The 18,606-nt window shown below is 38.6% G+C and overlaps 1 protein-coding gene across 3 annotated transcripts in view; it reads left to right on the forward strand.

The window, feature by feature from the left end:
* Positions 1-18,606, forward strand: part of nlgn2b (neuroligin 2b) — a 156,905-nt gene that overhangs the window by 84,180 nt on the left and 54,119 nt on the right. The window contains exon 1 of one of the 3 annotated variants that reach the window (XM_079355010.1): positions 1,234-2,260. The exons of 1 other annotated variant lie outside the window; for it this stretch is intronic. The gene's annotated coding sequence lies outside the window, so the exon portion shown is untranslated. Of the gene's footprint in view, positions 1-1,233; positions 2,261-18,606 lie in introns of those variants that run through there. One more of the 3 variants, XM_079355008.1, reaches the window with a different exon arrangement.

Consider the following 18,606-nt stretch of genomic DNA (forward strand, 5'->3'; position numbering starts at 1 on the left):
GAGTTACTATGTGTACAGTACAATGAAGCTGTCAAAGGTAAATTATCATTTTAAAGTCAAGATGAAATAGTGACGTCACCGAAACCAGACCCTCCCCATCTTGCAGCTACACTTGAGAGACCAATATATATGGCAGTTGGATGATGCAGAATATTGTAGTGAGGTAGAAAGTAGTGAAGTAGTTTTGTTTTGTTTTCTTTCTTTTGATATCAGAAGTGTCAGATTCTGTTTGTAGGTATCTTCCACTTTCGTACATCAGCTGGCTAGGGCTTTAAGGCTGCTTACCGAGCTGACGAGCTAACGGATGCTGCAGCTCGCGGCTGTGGCTACACTTAGCTTAGCTACCAGTAAACGGTTCTCAAGATCAAGTTATAAACTCCCAAAATCATAAGCTTAAGATGTGTTTGGCCGGTTCAGCCCCAAGGTGCCAGGAGTCAACCCCCATCAAAAAACGACCTTGCAACTCTACTCCCCGTCTTCATGTCGAGCTTTTGTGTTATTTTAGGTGGCGTTATTTTCCAAAGACCAGAGTTTCTCCCCCAGTGTTCCTGGATAGTTTGAGTTCCTGGCATCCCAAATCAACATGTTTTCCATAATATACATTTCACCCCAAAATCAGTTTAATATAGCACCACCTGCAGGCTTTGAACACATTTTTCTTCTGAAGGAAGTCATTCGGGCTGTTACAGTGCATTTCCATACGTTGGCCACAAGACATTTCTTTCTGAAGTTGGTGGAGAGCAATCCAAAGCTTAAAAAACAAAAAATCCTTTAATGTAATCTTTAAGTCCATCCTTTTATTTAGTTTTACAGCATGTTTTTTTTTTTTTACTCCAAGTGGTCAAATCAAGTTATTGCACATACAAGTAAAAGCATTGAACAATCTCCCCCTTTTCCTGAATTATTACCAAGTTAAACATCAGAAACATGAGAGAAAACTGAATAGGACTATACAACTTGCAAAAAGTTCCCCACAGAATAGTTGTTTTAGGCTATGGAAATATAGTTCATATATATTATGTATATTAAAGTGGCACTTTTTTTTCATTATTGTATTGCCTTCTTGATGGGTTACGTTTTAATGTTGTAAAATAAATGGCTGCCTGGCGCCAATAAGCAAAAAAAAAAAAAAAAAAAAAAAAAGAGCTCTGACGTCAGCATGGTGCAGATCCTCATCAAAAAACAATCAAAGCAAATCTCAACCCTGTGTTCAGATGCTGATTTTTTCCTCTCATATGACGGTCGCTACAGAGCAGGCGCCTTTTCATTGATTTATGCGTCGCACCTCTTCGTCATGACAACTAGCTGTGAGATTGAAATATTGTGAGTGGTGTCCTATAAGCTCGAGAGTGAGAGAGAGAGGGAGAGAGGGAGAGAGAGAGAGAGAGAGACAGAGAGAGAGAGAGAGAGAGAGAGAGAGAGAGCGCTGTGGCACGAGCCGTGGGATCCTCTTCAGTGCAGGCTCCGGGCTTCAAAACAAAAACCACTGCATCCGTGTATTTTATGCATTTATGGTTGTTGTTGTTAAAAACCATGAAGGCTAAACGGAGGATCCCCGTACTGTTTGTCAGTGTGAGCTTCCACTTTCTGTGACGAGCATCAGATACCGAGTGAAACCAGGAGAGAGCACCACGCACGCGCGCAAAGAAGAGATTGGACACCTGATTTTGTCGGGTGACTTTAGAGCGCTATTTACATTTTATCTGAAAGAAAATCCATCTTTTATTTTAGGAAAGCTTTCGTGCTGTAACGGGGCAGCAACTGTGGATTATAACCAGCATGGACATATGGGGAAAAGACAGATCACTGCGTTGACTTGTAAAGCAACGCGTCGATTCTTGACGCTATAGCGTTACGCATTTATTTTACTGTTTTTTTTTTTACCCCCTCCTGTTTGAATTGCCCTCGCTGCTGCATCTCAACATAATTAAAGTCAAATATCTGTGGATAAGGAGCAGCGCTGGGTGTTGTCAGCAAGGGATGAGAGAAGGAGGAGGAGGGGGCAGTATGAGGTGTGCTTTTTTTGGAAAAGCCGGAGAAAGACAGACACCGAGAAGGTGTACTGATGTGCGAAAGCCTGCGACGCGTTACCCTCCTGAGAAATAATTGCGATCCGGGAAGAAATGGCCTAGTTTGAACATCATCGACACGCCGACAGAGAATAGAAAAGAAGAAAATCGTGTTTAGATACATGGACGGGCCATTATCATCATCATTATCGTCATCATCATAATTCCGGTGCTTGCATCGAGTCTTTGAGGTAAGACATATGTTTACCCCCTCCTTCCTAAACGTGACTGGAGATTTTTCTCTCTTTCATGGCTTTGATGTGTGCGCATTCTGTCGGTTTTGGTGACTTCGCACATTGCGCACGTTTTCCATCTTGGCGCACTGTCACAATTGGGGGGAATGAGATTTCAATGTAAATCCTCGTGCCACTTTGTTGCTATAGCACACATTTTCTTCCTTTTCAGCTGGAGCCTTCGATTGGCCTTGCCTGTTGAAACGCTGTCACATCCTAACATGATCAGTCTATAGTTTGAGCATTTAGAATCAGTATCATGTCGTCTGAGCATGCTGCTAACAAGATGAGATTCATGTGATTTAATTGGAATCAGCTCATCATGTAGGCTGTCAATCAAACCAGCTGCTCTTCCCAATTTGGCTCCTACAGTGTCCCGTTTGCCCTGGTTGTCATGGCATCGATAATTTGCTTTTTATTGCATTTATTGATGACAGCTTAATAAGACACACATGCAGCAAAGGGACTAATCTCAAGCAGAGTGTGTGACAGGCCTTGAACTCAAAAGATGTCCTCTCTAATGAACAAACCCACAGAAGCTCGGAGATACACACACACACACACACACACAGCGCCTGTGCCCTAGAAGATGCAGATAGGATTGTGAATTAAATGCACACACTCAAGGCTCCATTAATATTCAGTGGATGTTGGGCAGCGCTCAGTTAATGGCAGACAACAGGACCTCTGTTCTGACAGGTCACAGATGAGAAATGGTATATTTTCATTTTAAGGGTATAAATGTGTTTTTTGAACTCACATACACAGTGCCTTTAGCTGTCGAGCAGTGACATTTAGAATCCATCAGAAAACCAATAAAGGCTTTTTGTAGACTTTTGCAGATTTGGTGTTACTCCTTGTCCGTATCCTGTTGAAATAGCTGGGATTGCTTTATAAGGCCGGCGTCATGTCAAAGCAGATACTGCCTTTTGGACACTCACTCAAATACATCAAAAGATTGCCGCAGACTTAAAACACTTGCATGGGCTTCATACTGTATGTGCCATACATCTATCTAAATAGGTTTAATCCATAACATGGTATTAAGCAAAAAAAGACGGAATAAATATGGCAGAATTGTAGAACTCCCGAACTTTAACTCTGACATTAATTTCATATCTGTATTTAATGTTTAAATTGTACTCCCTTCAAATGAATAATTATTTCAGAGAGTGGGCCTTAAAGATTTGGTGGGAAAGTCAACGCTGAAGCTTTTAAAGCTACAACAAAGCTCACAGTGCAGTGGCTTAATACACCTACTGTAATCAAACCAACAGTTTTATAACATCAATATATGAACTTTAACTTTCAAAACAGCCTATTAAAGAACACAGATATCCCAGAAAAGAGTTGTGTGAGTCCAGGATTACGGTATCTATTAAACTACAGGAAAGTATAGAGCGGATATTTTTGTTGGCAGTGCCGTTAGATTCCTAGAGACATAAGGAAGAGATAAATGGATATAGAAGAAAAAAAGACTGCAATGAACATGTACAATCTGGCAAATCAAACAAAGTAATTTTGTTGTTAATGAAGTGTTTTTGGGTTGTTTTGTGTGCTAAGTGATGGCTTATATGTTTTTTTAGATGATAAAAACTCTTAAAGGACATGGTTTATATGTAGTTCTATGATTCCTCAGTGTAGACTTCAGCAGTTCAGTTAGGCTGTTTATGACAAACTGCTGGTATGTCAGATATCACTGTTGCATATGAAGAGTATTGATTCAGCAGATGGATTGGTGAAATGGCCCTTTACTCCTGCTCTCAGTGCTGCATGGATGATGATACATTTCTCCATACAAAAAATGAGTTGTTGCACATAGGCTGCTTGCCATACGCTGCTTCATTCATAAACTGTGTTTTGTTAAACTTGATCATTACTTGGTGAATGTGAATTACCTGGTAAACTATAACACTATTTCTTACTTAATGTGACTGTTGCCACAAGTTCATTTAAACGTTCCTATTACTGGGTTTTGAGATCTTTGGGGAAAAGGTGCAAGAAAATATGTCAATTGCAGTGAATCTAGCTAACCCAAGTCGACTGTCATCAATGACCCATTTGCACCTTAAAAAGTGCAATATTTTGTCCTATTCATATCTGATTTATATTTAGTCATATTGGCTTATAGTATACTGATGCATTCAATGACCTTTGTAAAATGATTTTAATATATGAATATTAGCAGATCCTGGCTCAGCCTCAGAAAGGATAGAGATATTTTATGTACTTGACCAAAATCCATAGGCATCTGTCGTATAGGCAGGCTCGTGTTTTAAGCCAATGGGTATTCGAATAACTGTGGTCCGAGATCGAGATGTCAACACTTTGGCTGTAATACTGGACCCTACAGCAGTTGATGAATGTCATTTGAATGTTGGGCATGGGATCCAATGTCTTTTAGTGGACATTTAAATAATAAACCATAGTAAAGTATGATGAAAGACACTGTACCAATTTTTCTTTTTAAAATGGATTTTGATACCCAGACTTCTCTAATGGTGGATAACACTTTGAAAATTCAACATTTAAGGCAGTTTCAAATGACAACACTAGTACCATTATCAGTCCAATCAGAACAACTCTCGTAATTTTGGGGTATCACTCCCCCCAGTTGTATCACTGTAATATCAAATTTTCATCATCAGTTTGGCTAACATCCTCAATCATTTTGGGTTGTTCGTGTTTATTTCTGGTGTAGCTTCTGGGGTTCCCGTGTCACTCCTGCTTTTCATGAATTCTTTAACACAATGAATTGTGGGTCAGTCCCTTAAGGGGTGTCGGTAGGATTATGCACTCACAATAAAATGTGTATCAAGGTCTGAAAAAAAAAAAACACACACACAGGACCCCTCAGGGATCACCAATGTTTTTCTAGTAGGGGGACTTTCCTGAGCCCTCATGTATCAAGAAACATCCATTGAAAAGTTGACATTTTTGTTGGACTGAGAGTAGATTCTGGACTGGATGTAATCCACATTCCCCAAGTGACTTGATGTCCCTAAATCTACATAGCACACCACATTCACAGAATTCACACCTTTACTGTGTTTTTAGCACTACCATGGTGTTTTAGATGTGTATCGCTACCATAAATCAAGGAAAGCTGCACTGAAGCCCTCAAACAACTTGAACATCCAGCCTTACATTTGAGCAGCTTGCAGGCTTGGCAGCTGTTACTATCCATACATCCTCTAACCATCTGAACAGCCTTGTTTCTTACAAAGCTACATTATCATTCAATAAAACATTCACTGTATTCCTGGAATATGATGTCGCTGCTGTAAATTTCAGCTAGGTGGGTTTAAGTTCTGTGTGAAGACGTCGAGTCAGAGTGGACAGAGGTTAAAATGACCCAGGTCTCAGTCACGTCACGAGTGGGGAGAAGAGAATGCAGGAGAGTAGCTTGACCTGACCCATTATCTCTGAGCAAAGTAAAGGAGAAACGCCTGTGTAAATGCCATGGTAACCATCTTGTGCAACCTCCTGTGAACAATATCACAGAACAGTCATCCAAGAGATAAGCCGGGATAAGTGCCGTCCCATTTTGTAAAGTCTGAGAAGAATATCACACCAAACCCCATTAAAAAAAAAAAAAAAACCCAAAAAAACCCTGGTAATTTAATGTCTTATTTTAGACACAAGCCCATTAAAATGGGACATGTAACCTTTCCTGAAAGATGAAGTTCCATCTTTCAATTCATCAGACATAAGCCATTAAGCAGCTGTAACGTTAAACTCTCTAGTATGTTTAGACTGAGATACTCAAGCTGGACTCGGCCTTTATGTATAGCATATGTTCTTTTAAAACAGTTTCTTTCATGCAGTGTATTCTTGAACTGCAAAGACAATAATTCATCTTGCTTATTACACAGTCCACCATCAGGCAGCTGGTGCTCTTTAGAGAGGTGTGGGCATCGTGACATGAATGGGACTGATAAGCAGTTTGAAATGTGGCCTACAGAATGGACCGGGGAGGCAGCCCATTAAATGTTATAGTTTCTACATTTTCACATGGTAGCTAGTTAATGTTGCTGTATGAAGTGAGCTAATGCAACTATCATTGGCTTTGAATATTCAGGAATTTTAATGGATGAACAAATTTGAGTTGCGATGCTTAAAGAAATGTTAATTACCTAGTCTTTACTTTCAGTAGAGCAGAAATGAACTGTCGTCTAGTAGAAAAAAAGAGCATGTCATTCTTGTCCAAATGCAGTATGGCTGACATAAAGATCTAAAAGGGGGACAAAAGCAACTTAAAAAACAAATAGATTCCAAGCCTGTCATCTAGTCACAGCTTCTTATACAATAAAGACCAAACCAAATGAAAGTAAGATGTTGACATGCCTCATACACTACTGATCTCAGTCAGATATTGACAATAGTTGAAATGACCTATGTTGGGAGAGATACTGGTGCCTACAAGTCTTTACAATTTTGACCTGACATTGAAGAAAGAGTAATATTTTTGGATAATGGATATTTTCTTAAAGCACTTGCATCCAGCCGTTAGAAATTTTCCATTAAAACATGCCCAACATGTAAGATATTCATTGTATGTAATAATGATGTGTAATGTAGTGATACTATAAATTATAATAATAGTGTGTTTTATTTGTAGCACTTAACATTTGAGAATCTCAAAGTGCTACAGAGTTAAAAGAATAAGAGTAGGTAAAACAAAATCATGTGGTCTATAGCAGAGAAATCAATCTCCCAACAACAGTCAAAGTCATAACTTAACGTTCATCTTTGGGCAATAAACATAATAAACAGTTCACTTTAAAATAGTACATTACTGTGACATCATTGAATAGTAAAACAACAGTGAGTTATGACACATCTCTATATGGCGTCACTAAAAATTGTGAAATGTGTCTCAATATGAAAAATACCTTTTTTCTTTTTTTAGTTTTCTTTTTTTTTAGTTTTGAACAGATTTTTGTTGTTATAAATAAAACAAGGTTTTCTGCGTGACCTCTTAATGACTTAAATGTTAAACCAGCTGCTCTGTTGAAGCCCTCTAGCAGACAACAGGCCTCTTACAGGGCTCCTGTTTGTAAATCAGATCACGAGATAAATGATTTAAATGGTAAACAAGAGACTTTAATACAATACAAGTTCTCTGTTTTTAATGGGTTTTCTTCATTTACTTTCTCATAACATTATTGAGGTTTAACCTTGAGTTTTGTCTTGATTTGGACATTTGGTGCCCATATCAAACTGACACTTTTTTTGTAAGTGCTTGAGGATAATGCTTTTTTTTTAAGTTTGTGGTTCAAATCTACCCTTATCATCAAGTTGATTCTGAAAAAAACAACGAAGAACCAGCTTTCTTATACTCTTAAAAGCAATAACCTTCAGTTTCAGGGCAAATCCTTTATGTGAGAAAGCTTTGTGTAAACACTTACAAATTTGCTGGGATGATGCAAGTTGATAATATAAACTGAGTTAAGTGAAATTATGGACCGGCAGTGTAGATTTTAAATCTGATTTACAAGGAAAATAATGAGAGGGGGCATTTGGTTCTTAAGCATCTTAAAAAATAATTCCTTCTTTTGTGTTACCACTTCATCATGACTAATTTGACAAAAAAAATCTGAAAATGAATTACAAATTAGTATGAATGTGTTTTTGGTCATTATATTAGGAAAGTAGCAAGAGATTTGTGCATCATGACAATAGATTTACGGGAAATAGAATTTATCAGTTAAATTTGTAATCTTTAAACAAGACAGAAAATACAGTTTACTACAATCCAATTTTCATAAATTAGTTAATTAACATTTAATCCAACTACATTATAATGTTAATCAGTTTTAGTTAGAATCAATTATCTTAAAGTAAAATTTAAAGAAATTAAAGAAAGCTCTACTGATCCTGTGAAGTTCAAAGACATTTCATTTCGGAGTGTTGCAGCTGTGTTGCCATAGTGACATGCATATTTTAGGCCCAAAAAGTCAGAAAGATTCACAATGAAACGGTCTTTACAGAGATTGTGTTGTAAAAGCCATAGTGGTGAGAAACCAGCCAAGCCAGCTAGTGCTATTCAGTTGCTGTTCTTCAAATGATTGTTAATCAGTAACTTCCTGCTAAGTCCTAAGGCTAGTCAGTAATGCCAAATGGATCAGCAAGAAACTCAGTAACTCAGAAACGCCAGTAGTAGATCCTGAAGTATGTTTTAATTCAAAAATAGACTTTGAATTGATTGATTCATGAATCCAGGATAGATTCTGAATCATATCAGGTCCCCAAGAATCCAAAATCAAAAAGGAGTTGAATGGTGAAACACCCAAAGATTCCCAGTCCTGACTGTTTCCATTGACTTCATTGTTAAAACCTAGTGTAAACAAGTCCTTGTTGAGCAGTTTATTCATATATTAAAGGGATTTCATGTTACATAGCTAATAAAAAAAAGTGTAATTGCATCTTTCTTTTTGGTCCATTTGGCTGGTCAAAACCAGAAACAGAAGAGCATGGAGCGAGAGTAACACACACGCACAGAAACAAAATTCAACACAATGAGACGAGTGTGTAGCTGACAGGGGACGTGATCCTTGACGCAAAGGGTTCGGCAACAGGGAAATGGTCCGTATTAGCAAACAATCCAAAAGGGGAAAGGCAGATCGGAACCAGGCAGAGGGTTGGAAAGTCAGACGGGGGGGGGGCAAAAGAGCTCAGGACCAAGCACAACAAAGCATGCAAAGACAAAGAACCACAGGGATCAGCAGTGAACATGTACACTAAAACCGATAAAGGATCACTTAGAAATGGCAAGAAGCTGGGAGACGAGCAGACAGTTTGTAAAAAAAGAATCTGATTAGTATTTCAATCTGTCTTTTAAGGGATCCTAATAAATAACGCTGCTCTTCATATAAAACATGCTTCCATCAGGCACTCATTAAGATCTTATCTGAACAGATTTCTGACATTCAAACAAATGAAAACTTTAATTATAAAAGCCTACCTTTTAAGAAATGTCTTTACAATACTGTTGGTTGGATGGGCTGTGCTCCTAGAGAATGCACACAGTGTCAGGTCAGGCTGGATTTTTTTGTCCTCCATTTCTCATCTGTTAACATTGGAGGAGTCAAGCTTTATGACCTATCTTACAGACAGTCAAGAGTAGGACAGCCAAATGTTTTGGCTTCACTTTTTGAGAGCTGTAATGTTGTCCATCTGTTTACGTAGTTCATGGTCAAATCACTTAAACTTGTTGAACATCAAAGTCAGTTGAAGAGAGGTCTTTTATACCAGGTCAGTGTGAGCAAATAGAAGGGGTTACATTGTGGACTACAAAGACCATTACACTGTACAGTGCTTTTGCAAAATGTCAGGCAGTTCAGGCAGACGCTTACATCAAAGGACTCCGGACGATTTATAGCAAATAGACCTCGAAACTGATGCACTTGGAGGTAAACGCTCTGCATTTGACGGCGCTCATAGCAGTATGAGAGAGAGACTGTGACATGAATGATCACAGGAGGGAGAGTGTGAGCTTGTCAGATATCGACAACACCTAAATACCTTGTTTTAATCTGATTGTGAGGGCGATGATGACAACAGTGATAGTTGATGGAGCCCAGCGCCCTGCCTAAAAAAAAATCAAGATACTTCATTTAAAACATCAAACAAAAGTCCATTGTTGAAACTCTGAAACACAAAGGTGAAACAATTAATGTTCTGGCAATTAATTAACACCCCCCCCCCCTTTTTGATTTGAACTCTTTATATTAAGTTGTCAGCTTTAATGAAGCTACATGATGTCCAATTTACCTTTGAGGATTCAGTGCCAGCTTTTATTGATGAAAAATTGTTGCTAATTAATGTTGCAGTCTACTTTTTAATGAAATATTTCAAACCACTCATTGTTTTGTCCTTTCTAAAAGGATTTGTACAGTAAACAGAACAGAGATGAAATTCAAAGTGAAAAGGAGTAACCATAAATATTAATATACATTCTGCAAGCTAAGTCCTGAATGTTTTTTGAATGATTTGTCCGTTTTAAAAGTCAGTTCTTGCACTGAAACCCATTCCCCATCTTTTATTCAGCTGACCTGAGAGCATTTTCTTTGGAGTACAGGAGGCCTCTCGAACACGTTCGGGCATACAAAGCATCGCGGCAGCATGCATCGCGGCAGCATGCATCACATACAGCGAGTCTCAGCGCTTTACTTAAGCTAACCTACACATCGTCTGTGCCGTCCCATCTGTCAAGGTACGCTTTGCTGAGAACGTGCCGGTTAAGGCAACATCATTTAAATTCTAGCAGCCGTTTGTGTTGTGGCAGCTTGAATAGCATTGCAAAGTAAACTGCATGTATTTACTCAAATGAATGATGATCCTGAGTCAAAATTCGTCCCCAGTGTGAGACAATACAGCGTGCTTCGGTTTCACAATGCTGTAGCGGAACTCTACTGTCAACAAAAAGAAGCCAGTTTGCTTTGCCGTCCCTGAACAGAAGAGCAGTGTGGAGCTGTTGGGCCAGCTGTATGGCTCCGAGACGATTGTATTAGCCATTATAATCATTGTCTGTGGTCAAACAGGATGCACCTGCTATCTCCCCACACATCTGGCAAATGAATCTTTGGATTCCCATTTGGGATTTATACTCTATTTAAAATTTGATTTAAATTAAATAACAACAGCTCCTTCCCCAGCTGGTCTCCACAGTGTCCCCCCTATATGAGGTTTAGAAGGCCCTTACTCTGATCAGGAAAACCATAATAATACTGATTTGTCCTGTGTGTCTATTGATTATAGCCTGAGTGTGATAATACACAGTATGAGTTACATCCAAAGCAGTATCGCTCAATCATTATATTTAAAAATTGTAATCCAGAGTTAAGTGTGCTTTTTACCCATGACATACTTTGAAGAAGCAATTTCAGTCTAATATGATCTTAGCTACTGATGTTTTAAGGAAAGCATCCAAAGAAAAACAGATCTATTAACAGTCATGAGGTTTGAATAAGAAGTTAATGATTGGGTTTGTTCCATTGTCACATAATACTAAACATCATGTTGAGGTTTGACTGAGAAGTGCAGCCAGTGGCCTGCAGCTCATGTTTCTGTAGTCTGTGGTCCTCACAGGACTCCCTGTAATATTAAAACCTGAACTGCAGTCTGAAAAAGGACTTTTGGCTAACACATTTTGTATTAATAAATGCCGTCAGTGCTAACTCTACTGAAACATACTAAACTTTCCTGTGGCTTCTTCACAATAAAAGCTGCACTTTTTTTTACCATTAGGATGGTCTGTTTTTGTTGACAATACAGCAGTTTGCAGTGACAAACACACATACCTGTGTATAGTGTACCAATTATGAGTAAGTTGGGAATCTGTCCATCTTTGAAGTTTCAGATCCCTAAGTATCATATTTGAAATTTGTGTGTGATGCTTAATCAAAACAATGGCATTAACTGTAGTTTATGGCTACAAAAATGCTCACTTATTAATTTGGGTTTAGATCTGTGACATCAGGGGGTTGTGATGTCACAAACCCATTTTCAACAAGGGGGGGCTAGGGACCGAGCGTTACATGTGGCTATTGCCACTGCTAACAGGAGGACGTAGGAGAAGCTGCGTTTCAATGGACTTTGAATATTTGTAAATAGATGTACCTAATCACGCACGAGATGTGGCTACACGATCAGGACCGTATCCTCAGAGGAGCCAGATGGCAGTGAAAGCGGGGTGGCTCGTCTAAAGGAGTTCAACATCAATAGAAATAACTTGTCTGTTTTTACATTTAAATGCAGTTGAAATACATGCAAACTGCCGTCTACATATTTTAGGTCATTTTAGGCAATTTGAATACAATTTCACAATATGTAGTTTACTTGTTACACTGAAACCAACATTTGGCCTTTCACTGTTTTATCTACAATCAGTCAAAAACACAAAAGGTAGTTTCTATTTACCAAAAGAGAAAGACGTGAGCTGTGATGAGATTAATAAAAAGGGCATTTTCTCCCACCATGGATTGCTCCCTGAATGTTATTCCAAGACAAAGAATGTATTTTACGAGTCTCAGTGTCCCTCAGTCATTCTGAAGTGTATCAAAATGTCAGATGAATTTTTACTGAACAGTTTTTTTGTGTGTGGTAGTCTGACAGTAATTGAACACGCCACTTTCCACTTTTTCAAACAAACAACAGTTAGAAAAGAGAAAACAACAAATTCTCAGAATCCCCTGTCGACCCTGTGAGAGTAACTGCATTTACACATATAGAGCTACTCAGGTTTATTTTCAGTGCTAAAGGGCGCTGTGTTGACAAAGAGGGGAAAAAAACACTATGCAGGTTATGCCAGAACTACTGAAAACATTTCAATTATTAATTTGTTTGGAAAGTCAGAGCAAAACTGAACTACAGCCGCCACCACGGATACAAGGCAGCTGGAAGGACACTGACATAGGGATGTGCATTACATGCATTTTTTAGTTTTTGAAATTATATCATTAAAAAAAAAAAAGAACATCAAGAAACTAAATTAATAAAGCTGAAATTAATCACTTTTAAGTTTCCACATCCCCTCACAATTTCTTCACCCCTGTGGAGCCCAGTCATTGTACCTTTTAACTCTCTCATGCATGATATCTTTCAAATTGGACAATTAAACATTTAATTTAATAAAATCAGTTCACTTGTAGAGGAAGGAGACCAGAGCATTTTTATGACTTCATTTACTGGAGTTGTCTTTAAAACATTGTAGGGCGATACGCACAAAGCAATTCTAACAGCTTGTTTTGGCAGATGAATCAACAGTATATTGACACTTGAGGCAGGCTGCAAAATCCAGTCAATCTTCATTAAGCTCCATATTTAAATAACCAACTCTACAGCATTATTGAAATAATCTGTACAGTTTAGCTATTTTGAGATATTTATAAAAACTGTGAAGTAGCTGAATGATGATAAGAAAAAATCAGTTCATATATTTAACTAACAATTATGCACAATAAAGGGGGGGGGGGGCACTTTCATAATGATGCGCTTAAAATAAAGAACATACTGCGCCACACACTGGCTTTAGAGGAGGTTTTAGGTGGTCGAACACAGTGCATCGTCAAGATAGGAACACTCCAGCTTTTTGCCTCAGCGTATCTCATTTACACACCAAAAACAAAACCTGGGTGCTGACGTGAGCGCCGGTTCATTTTTTAAGTCAACCTGAACGCTGGGCGTTAAAATGACAACTGCAACAGGAGGAAAATAGGAAAGTCAACTACCCTGTGCGCCAAGATTCTTTGCGTTGGGTTTTGTGATAGGGCCCAGAATCTTTAAAGCCCTCACTCTCACACATTATCTAGCTCTAACATCAGCACCAAGATCTCAAACCAGATTTCTCTTCCAAATGTCAGGAAGGGGGAATCAAGTATAAATTGGTTAAAAAAAAACCAAAAAAAACTCCTGCAGTCTGAGCTCAGCCTTCTTCACACCTTTCAGCTCCTGCTCTTGTCACTTCATCTTAAATCTCACACCACATCTTATCTGCACACACTGTTGCAGTATCCGGACCGCAACTGCTTCTTTTTGTATCCCTCCTGACTGCACTCTTCTGTTACATCAAGTTTTCCTGTGTAAATGGGCTGTCCATGTGTGTTCTTTCAAAACAAGGATGTTATGTACTCCTCTGATCTTTTTTAAGAGAGAGGCACCTATGTGGCTGACGTGTCTCCAAGCCAACTAACCTCAGGATGATCATGATTGCAATTTCATGCTTATAATAGGAAAAGATAAGGCTCGAAAAAAGGGTCACGTTTTATAAAAACATCCACATGATGTAGCTTGCTGCTGCTAATGCTAATCAATTCCCCCATTTCATCACATTGTGTATTTTAACGCAACAGGCAGGACTAAGTATTAGTTTTTATTGAATGACAGGAACAATGATAGGTATGCTTGTTGCTATGACAACAACCATAGCTGTAATAGTTCAATTAAGCATATGCACTGTTGGAATTAAAATGATTTCACACAGCAGGGGTAGGTTTGATTACATTGAGGATGGTTAGCATGGAGATTGAGAGAGAGAGAGTTGGCACAAGTTATCAGTGAAAAAAGAATGGCCGTATTTTCTTTCTTTTTTTTTTCCATCGTCATTTTCACATGTTGATAAAGGCGTCATTATTCCCATTGTTAGCTCAAAACATTCACCACAAAATGTAAGCTTTTGTACTCGGCTCACTTTTCTGTCCCCTCTGTAAACAAACACTTCCAAATCCCTCAGTGCCCCTTACAAAACAACAGCACGTGAAAAGGAGTTAAAATCAGGCTGTTCTCACATCAATCCCATTGAGATCAAAAAAAAAATGTTCAGGTAACAAGAGCATCACCCAGATTAATGTCTCAATTAGAATACATAGCTGTTAGTGCAGACATAAATATACTCAATGTCATGCCGGGCTGTCAATTTGCCCTAAAATCAATGTTGATGATTAATTGACTGAAAATAGCTTCATTATGTAACACACTGCTGGCAGGAGATGGGCTGTGTCTAACAAAATGGGTTATATTTTGACTTTCCTTTGATTTTGAATGAATAACTTTGCCTCTCTTTTTCTGTTAAAACTTGAAAAGTAGTTCACCTGACAAAGGTGCTTTTTAAATCTAATAAAGCCCTGCAGTAAAGGTGTAAATGTAAAAAAAAAAAAGAAGTGCTTGTTAAAATACTGTTTGCCTCGATTCAGATGTTCTCTCTGTCGAATGTGGTTTAGTAAACAGCCAAGCTGGTTGTATTTGAAATGACTGCAATTGAATGAATTTGAAATGAGCTGCGTGGGGGACTTGATGGCGGAGCGGCTGTCTGAGAAATTGCACAGTGGCAGCAGGAATGTATTGGGACAGTGACATGTTTTGATTGCGCTCCAGCACATTTCATGTGAGATGAAACAAACGCTATGAAGGTTAGAGAAGACTATCTACTCTTTGAACTGGGTCTCTCATAGCTCTAAATTTCCCGACTGTGTAACAATGAGCAGGACATCGATCACAAACGCTGAAACAAGTCAAGCAGTGAGCAGCTTTACAAGGGGCTACATTCCTGCCAGACACACCGCTTGTTCTTACGAATACAATATTCTTTTACTGATGTGCAGTAGAGCGATACAATTCCCAGAGTTAAACATATTTGTAGTTTAAGACATTAAAAACAATTTAAACATTATACAGTTTAAATCAAGGGCGCAGTTAGCCATTTGTAATAGCAATAGTCTCTCAAGCATGCGATGTGGATTCGTCAGATAAGTCAGTCCCATTCGAATAAGGGCAAAGAAAAGAAAACGCACAAAAGCGAAAAACAGTTTAAAACTGATCGACAAAATGCATTGTCAAAATAATACTGTGCAAGATATATATTTAATGCAGCGTTGTACTAGAAACGATTTATATATTTAGCAATTTGATAGAATTGTTTGTTTCCCCTCATGTGCTAATTTCCTTGCACAGGCTATGAATGTAAAAATATCATTTATTAGAATTTTAATGAGTGTAAAATCTCTTACAATCCAACATGCAATGGTCCACATATGACACACTGTGCATTTCACAGCAGGTTTTCTCTTCAGCTGCCATGTTAAGAGAGGGGATTACGGGATGAGCTGTAACTTGACATTCAGCAAAACCACTTAACCACGCATGTCACCCCTTGCTACCTGCACCTGCCTCTGTTTCAGCCGTGGCAGCTTCTCCTCTGTGTTTCTTGTCTTAGGTCTCCACTCCTCCTCTTCTTTTTTAAGTCGTCTTCCTCTCCATCCTCATTGTGACCTTTGGCTCTGGTCACAGCTGCACGCAGTCCCCTCCTTCCTTCAAACAAAATCCAGCTTCAGTTTTTGTTGCAGGCAGGTTGAGCACGTGATCACATTAAAGCATATAAAATAATTAAATGAGAATCTAGACATATTTTTATATAGTCTCTATACACACAGTGAAAAATTAAAAATCAGTCTGGTACGTAAAAGTCTGTACTTTAGAAAAGTACAGACTTTTACTGCTTTCAGTTCAGAGAATTTGAAATTCATACAAAACTATGTTACGTTAATGTTCAAAAATTAAAGTTGGTACTGTATGAAGTAAAGCCATAAAAAATAATTAAGACTGAATTAATTCTGAAAAAAAAATTAAAAATAAAAACTTGTTTCAGGTTTACCAGTGGGGCTGTATCAACATGTTTTCACTAGTCATTTCACGTTTGTAGCTTTATATTAGCCTGGATGTATTTTATAGCAGCAAAACCATGTTAAACTAAAAAGCCGACACAAAGTAGAATCTAAAACAGTTTTTTTATATATATATTTCTACAAGTCCTGTAAAACTGGCCAAAACCCCCCCAAAAACACATCATAATCTACTTTTTGCATAAAGCATGTAAAGGTTTTAAGATTAACTTTATTGACCTTTTTCTGTTGTTACAACAACTCAAAATGGTCAAAAGGTGTATAATTAGCAAAAATAGCAAAAAGTAAAAAAAACAACAACATTACATTCATTGAATAAAAAAATAAAGCAAGAACAATACAATAGAGATAAAATAATACTAGGGAAAAGTTAACACATTTACACAAAGTGACACCCTAGAAAAAAAAATTAAAAGCCCAAATTGAAAGAAAAATAGAGCTACGTTCAATTTAATAAAAGCATATATTAAACCTCGTAATATAAGGAGCCATGTGCTGAATGAGGAAACAGGCTGACTTTAAAATGTCCTTTCTGATGAAGATATTTATAGCAGCTAGGTCAAAACATTTTGTTGTTGTTGTTTGTTTTGCTAAGGGGACTCTGTATCTTTCATTCCCTCAAGGCAGAAGTTAAAAGTGGTTATTTAATGGATCACTGTGGTTCCCTGATATTCAACTCTGGTCACAACGATACCTCAGAGTCTGAATATTACCGTGAACAGTTCTTCTTCTGGGTTTTCTCATGTCTTTACTGTGATAATGAGTTACTAGTGATTTGTGTGATGGCTTTTAAGGCGTTGTATTACACCAACTTCCTACACATCCTATCCAAATGTCCTCTATAGAAAAGGCAGAGGGATTCGCTTGTCAGGCGGATGTGTCTGTCATACTGTAATGAATTAGTCAGACTTGCACATTGCCAGCGAGATGTTCATAACGCATCCACTTCAACAACATGAGACACACATTGACAGTACATTACTGGCAGTCGTCAGACAAATGGAAACTTTAGGAAACACTGAGCTGGGTGGGGTCGTCCACCAGTGCACCAGTCCTTCTAACTGGAGGCTAAGAGATGATGCAAACTTTGTGCGATATTGTGTGGCTTTGGCTCGGTGTCATCACTCCTCAATGATCACATTTATAACAGGCTGCAGCAGCGTCAGGCCTGTGGCTACAGTCAGACTTTGGAATTTCCTTCCAGCCCGAGGTCCTTGCGCTCCTTTGACTCTCTCTCTCTTTGACTCAAGAAAAAAGCTGATTGTGTCCCGCTGGAGGGGGTGGTGCTTAGCGCTGGCCGTGCCTGCCTGAGGAAAGGGAGCTAGTTCATTCAATGTTATCCAGCAAATCTTCTTTAAAATAAAACCCCTCCAGATATGCTTTTATGTATTGTTTTCATCTTTGCATACACATTTTTTCTGCTTTGGTCTCGCATTGTAGATTCGAAAAGGGATAATAATCAGAATCATTATTATTGTATGAGATTTCACGTTCAACAGTATATCAGTGAGACATGGGCAATCATGTAAACATGGCTCAACTGCCTTCCCCATTTAACTTAGTGGGCCATTTTATTCTTAAATTAGCTTTAAGCTTGAGGCAAAGCAGCTGTCAAACTGCTCCCTCAAACTGTGTGTATTGCCCACAGACACCTAGACACACGCTAACACAGCTAGCATTTCACCTAGATCATCGCTAATTAGTATGTCACCAGATTGCACACACTACTCGGTTTTGCTATGACACAATTTTACACTCACAACCACCCAAACACGTGACCCCCCCCCCCCCCCCCCCCCCCCCAGAGTAACATAAGTAGCATCCCCCTAGAGGCAGACATGTACATCAATTCTGAATCTACAGAGCGTGTGGTCAGTAGCTGCTGGGATAGCTTCCGTTGTTTGTGTGCTGGGCAGGAGAGCCCTAAGATAGAGTGGTTTTCCATGTGATCTACAGGTGTTAAGCAGAGAGAACAGTGGTAACAAACAGCAACATATTGATTTTCTGGTCCAGCTGTGACAGAGGGCCTTTTGTCTAACATGTCCTATCTGTTCCTGCTGCCTGCTGCTTCATGCTCCCTGCTGCTCCTTTAATAACCTGCGCTTATGCTTCATTACGGATCCT

This window comes from Symphodus melops, assembly GCF_947650265.1.
Source record: "Symphodus melops genome assembly, chromosome: 11".
Classification (NCBI taxonomy): Eukaryota; Metazoa; Chordata; class Actinopteri; order Labriformes; family Labridae; genus Symphodus; species Symphodus melops.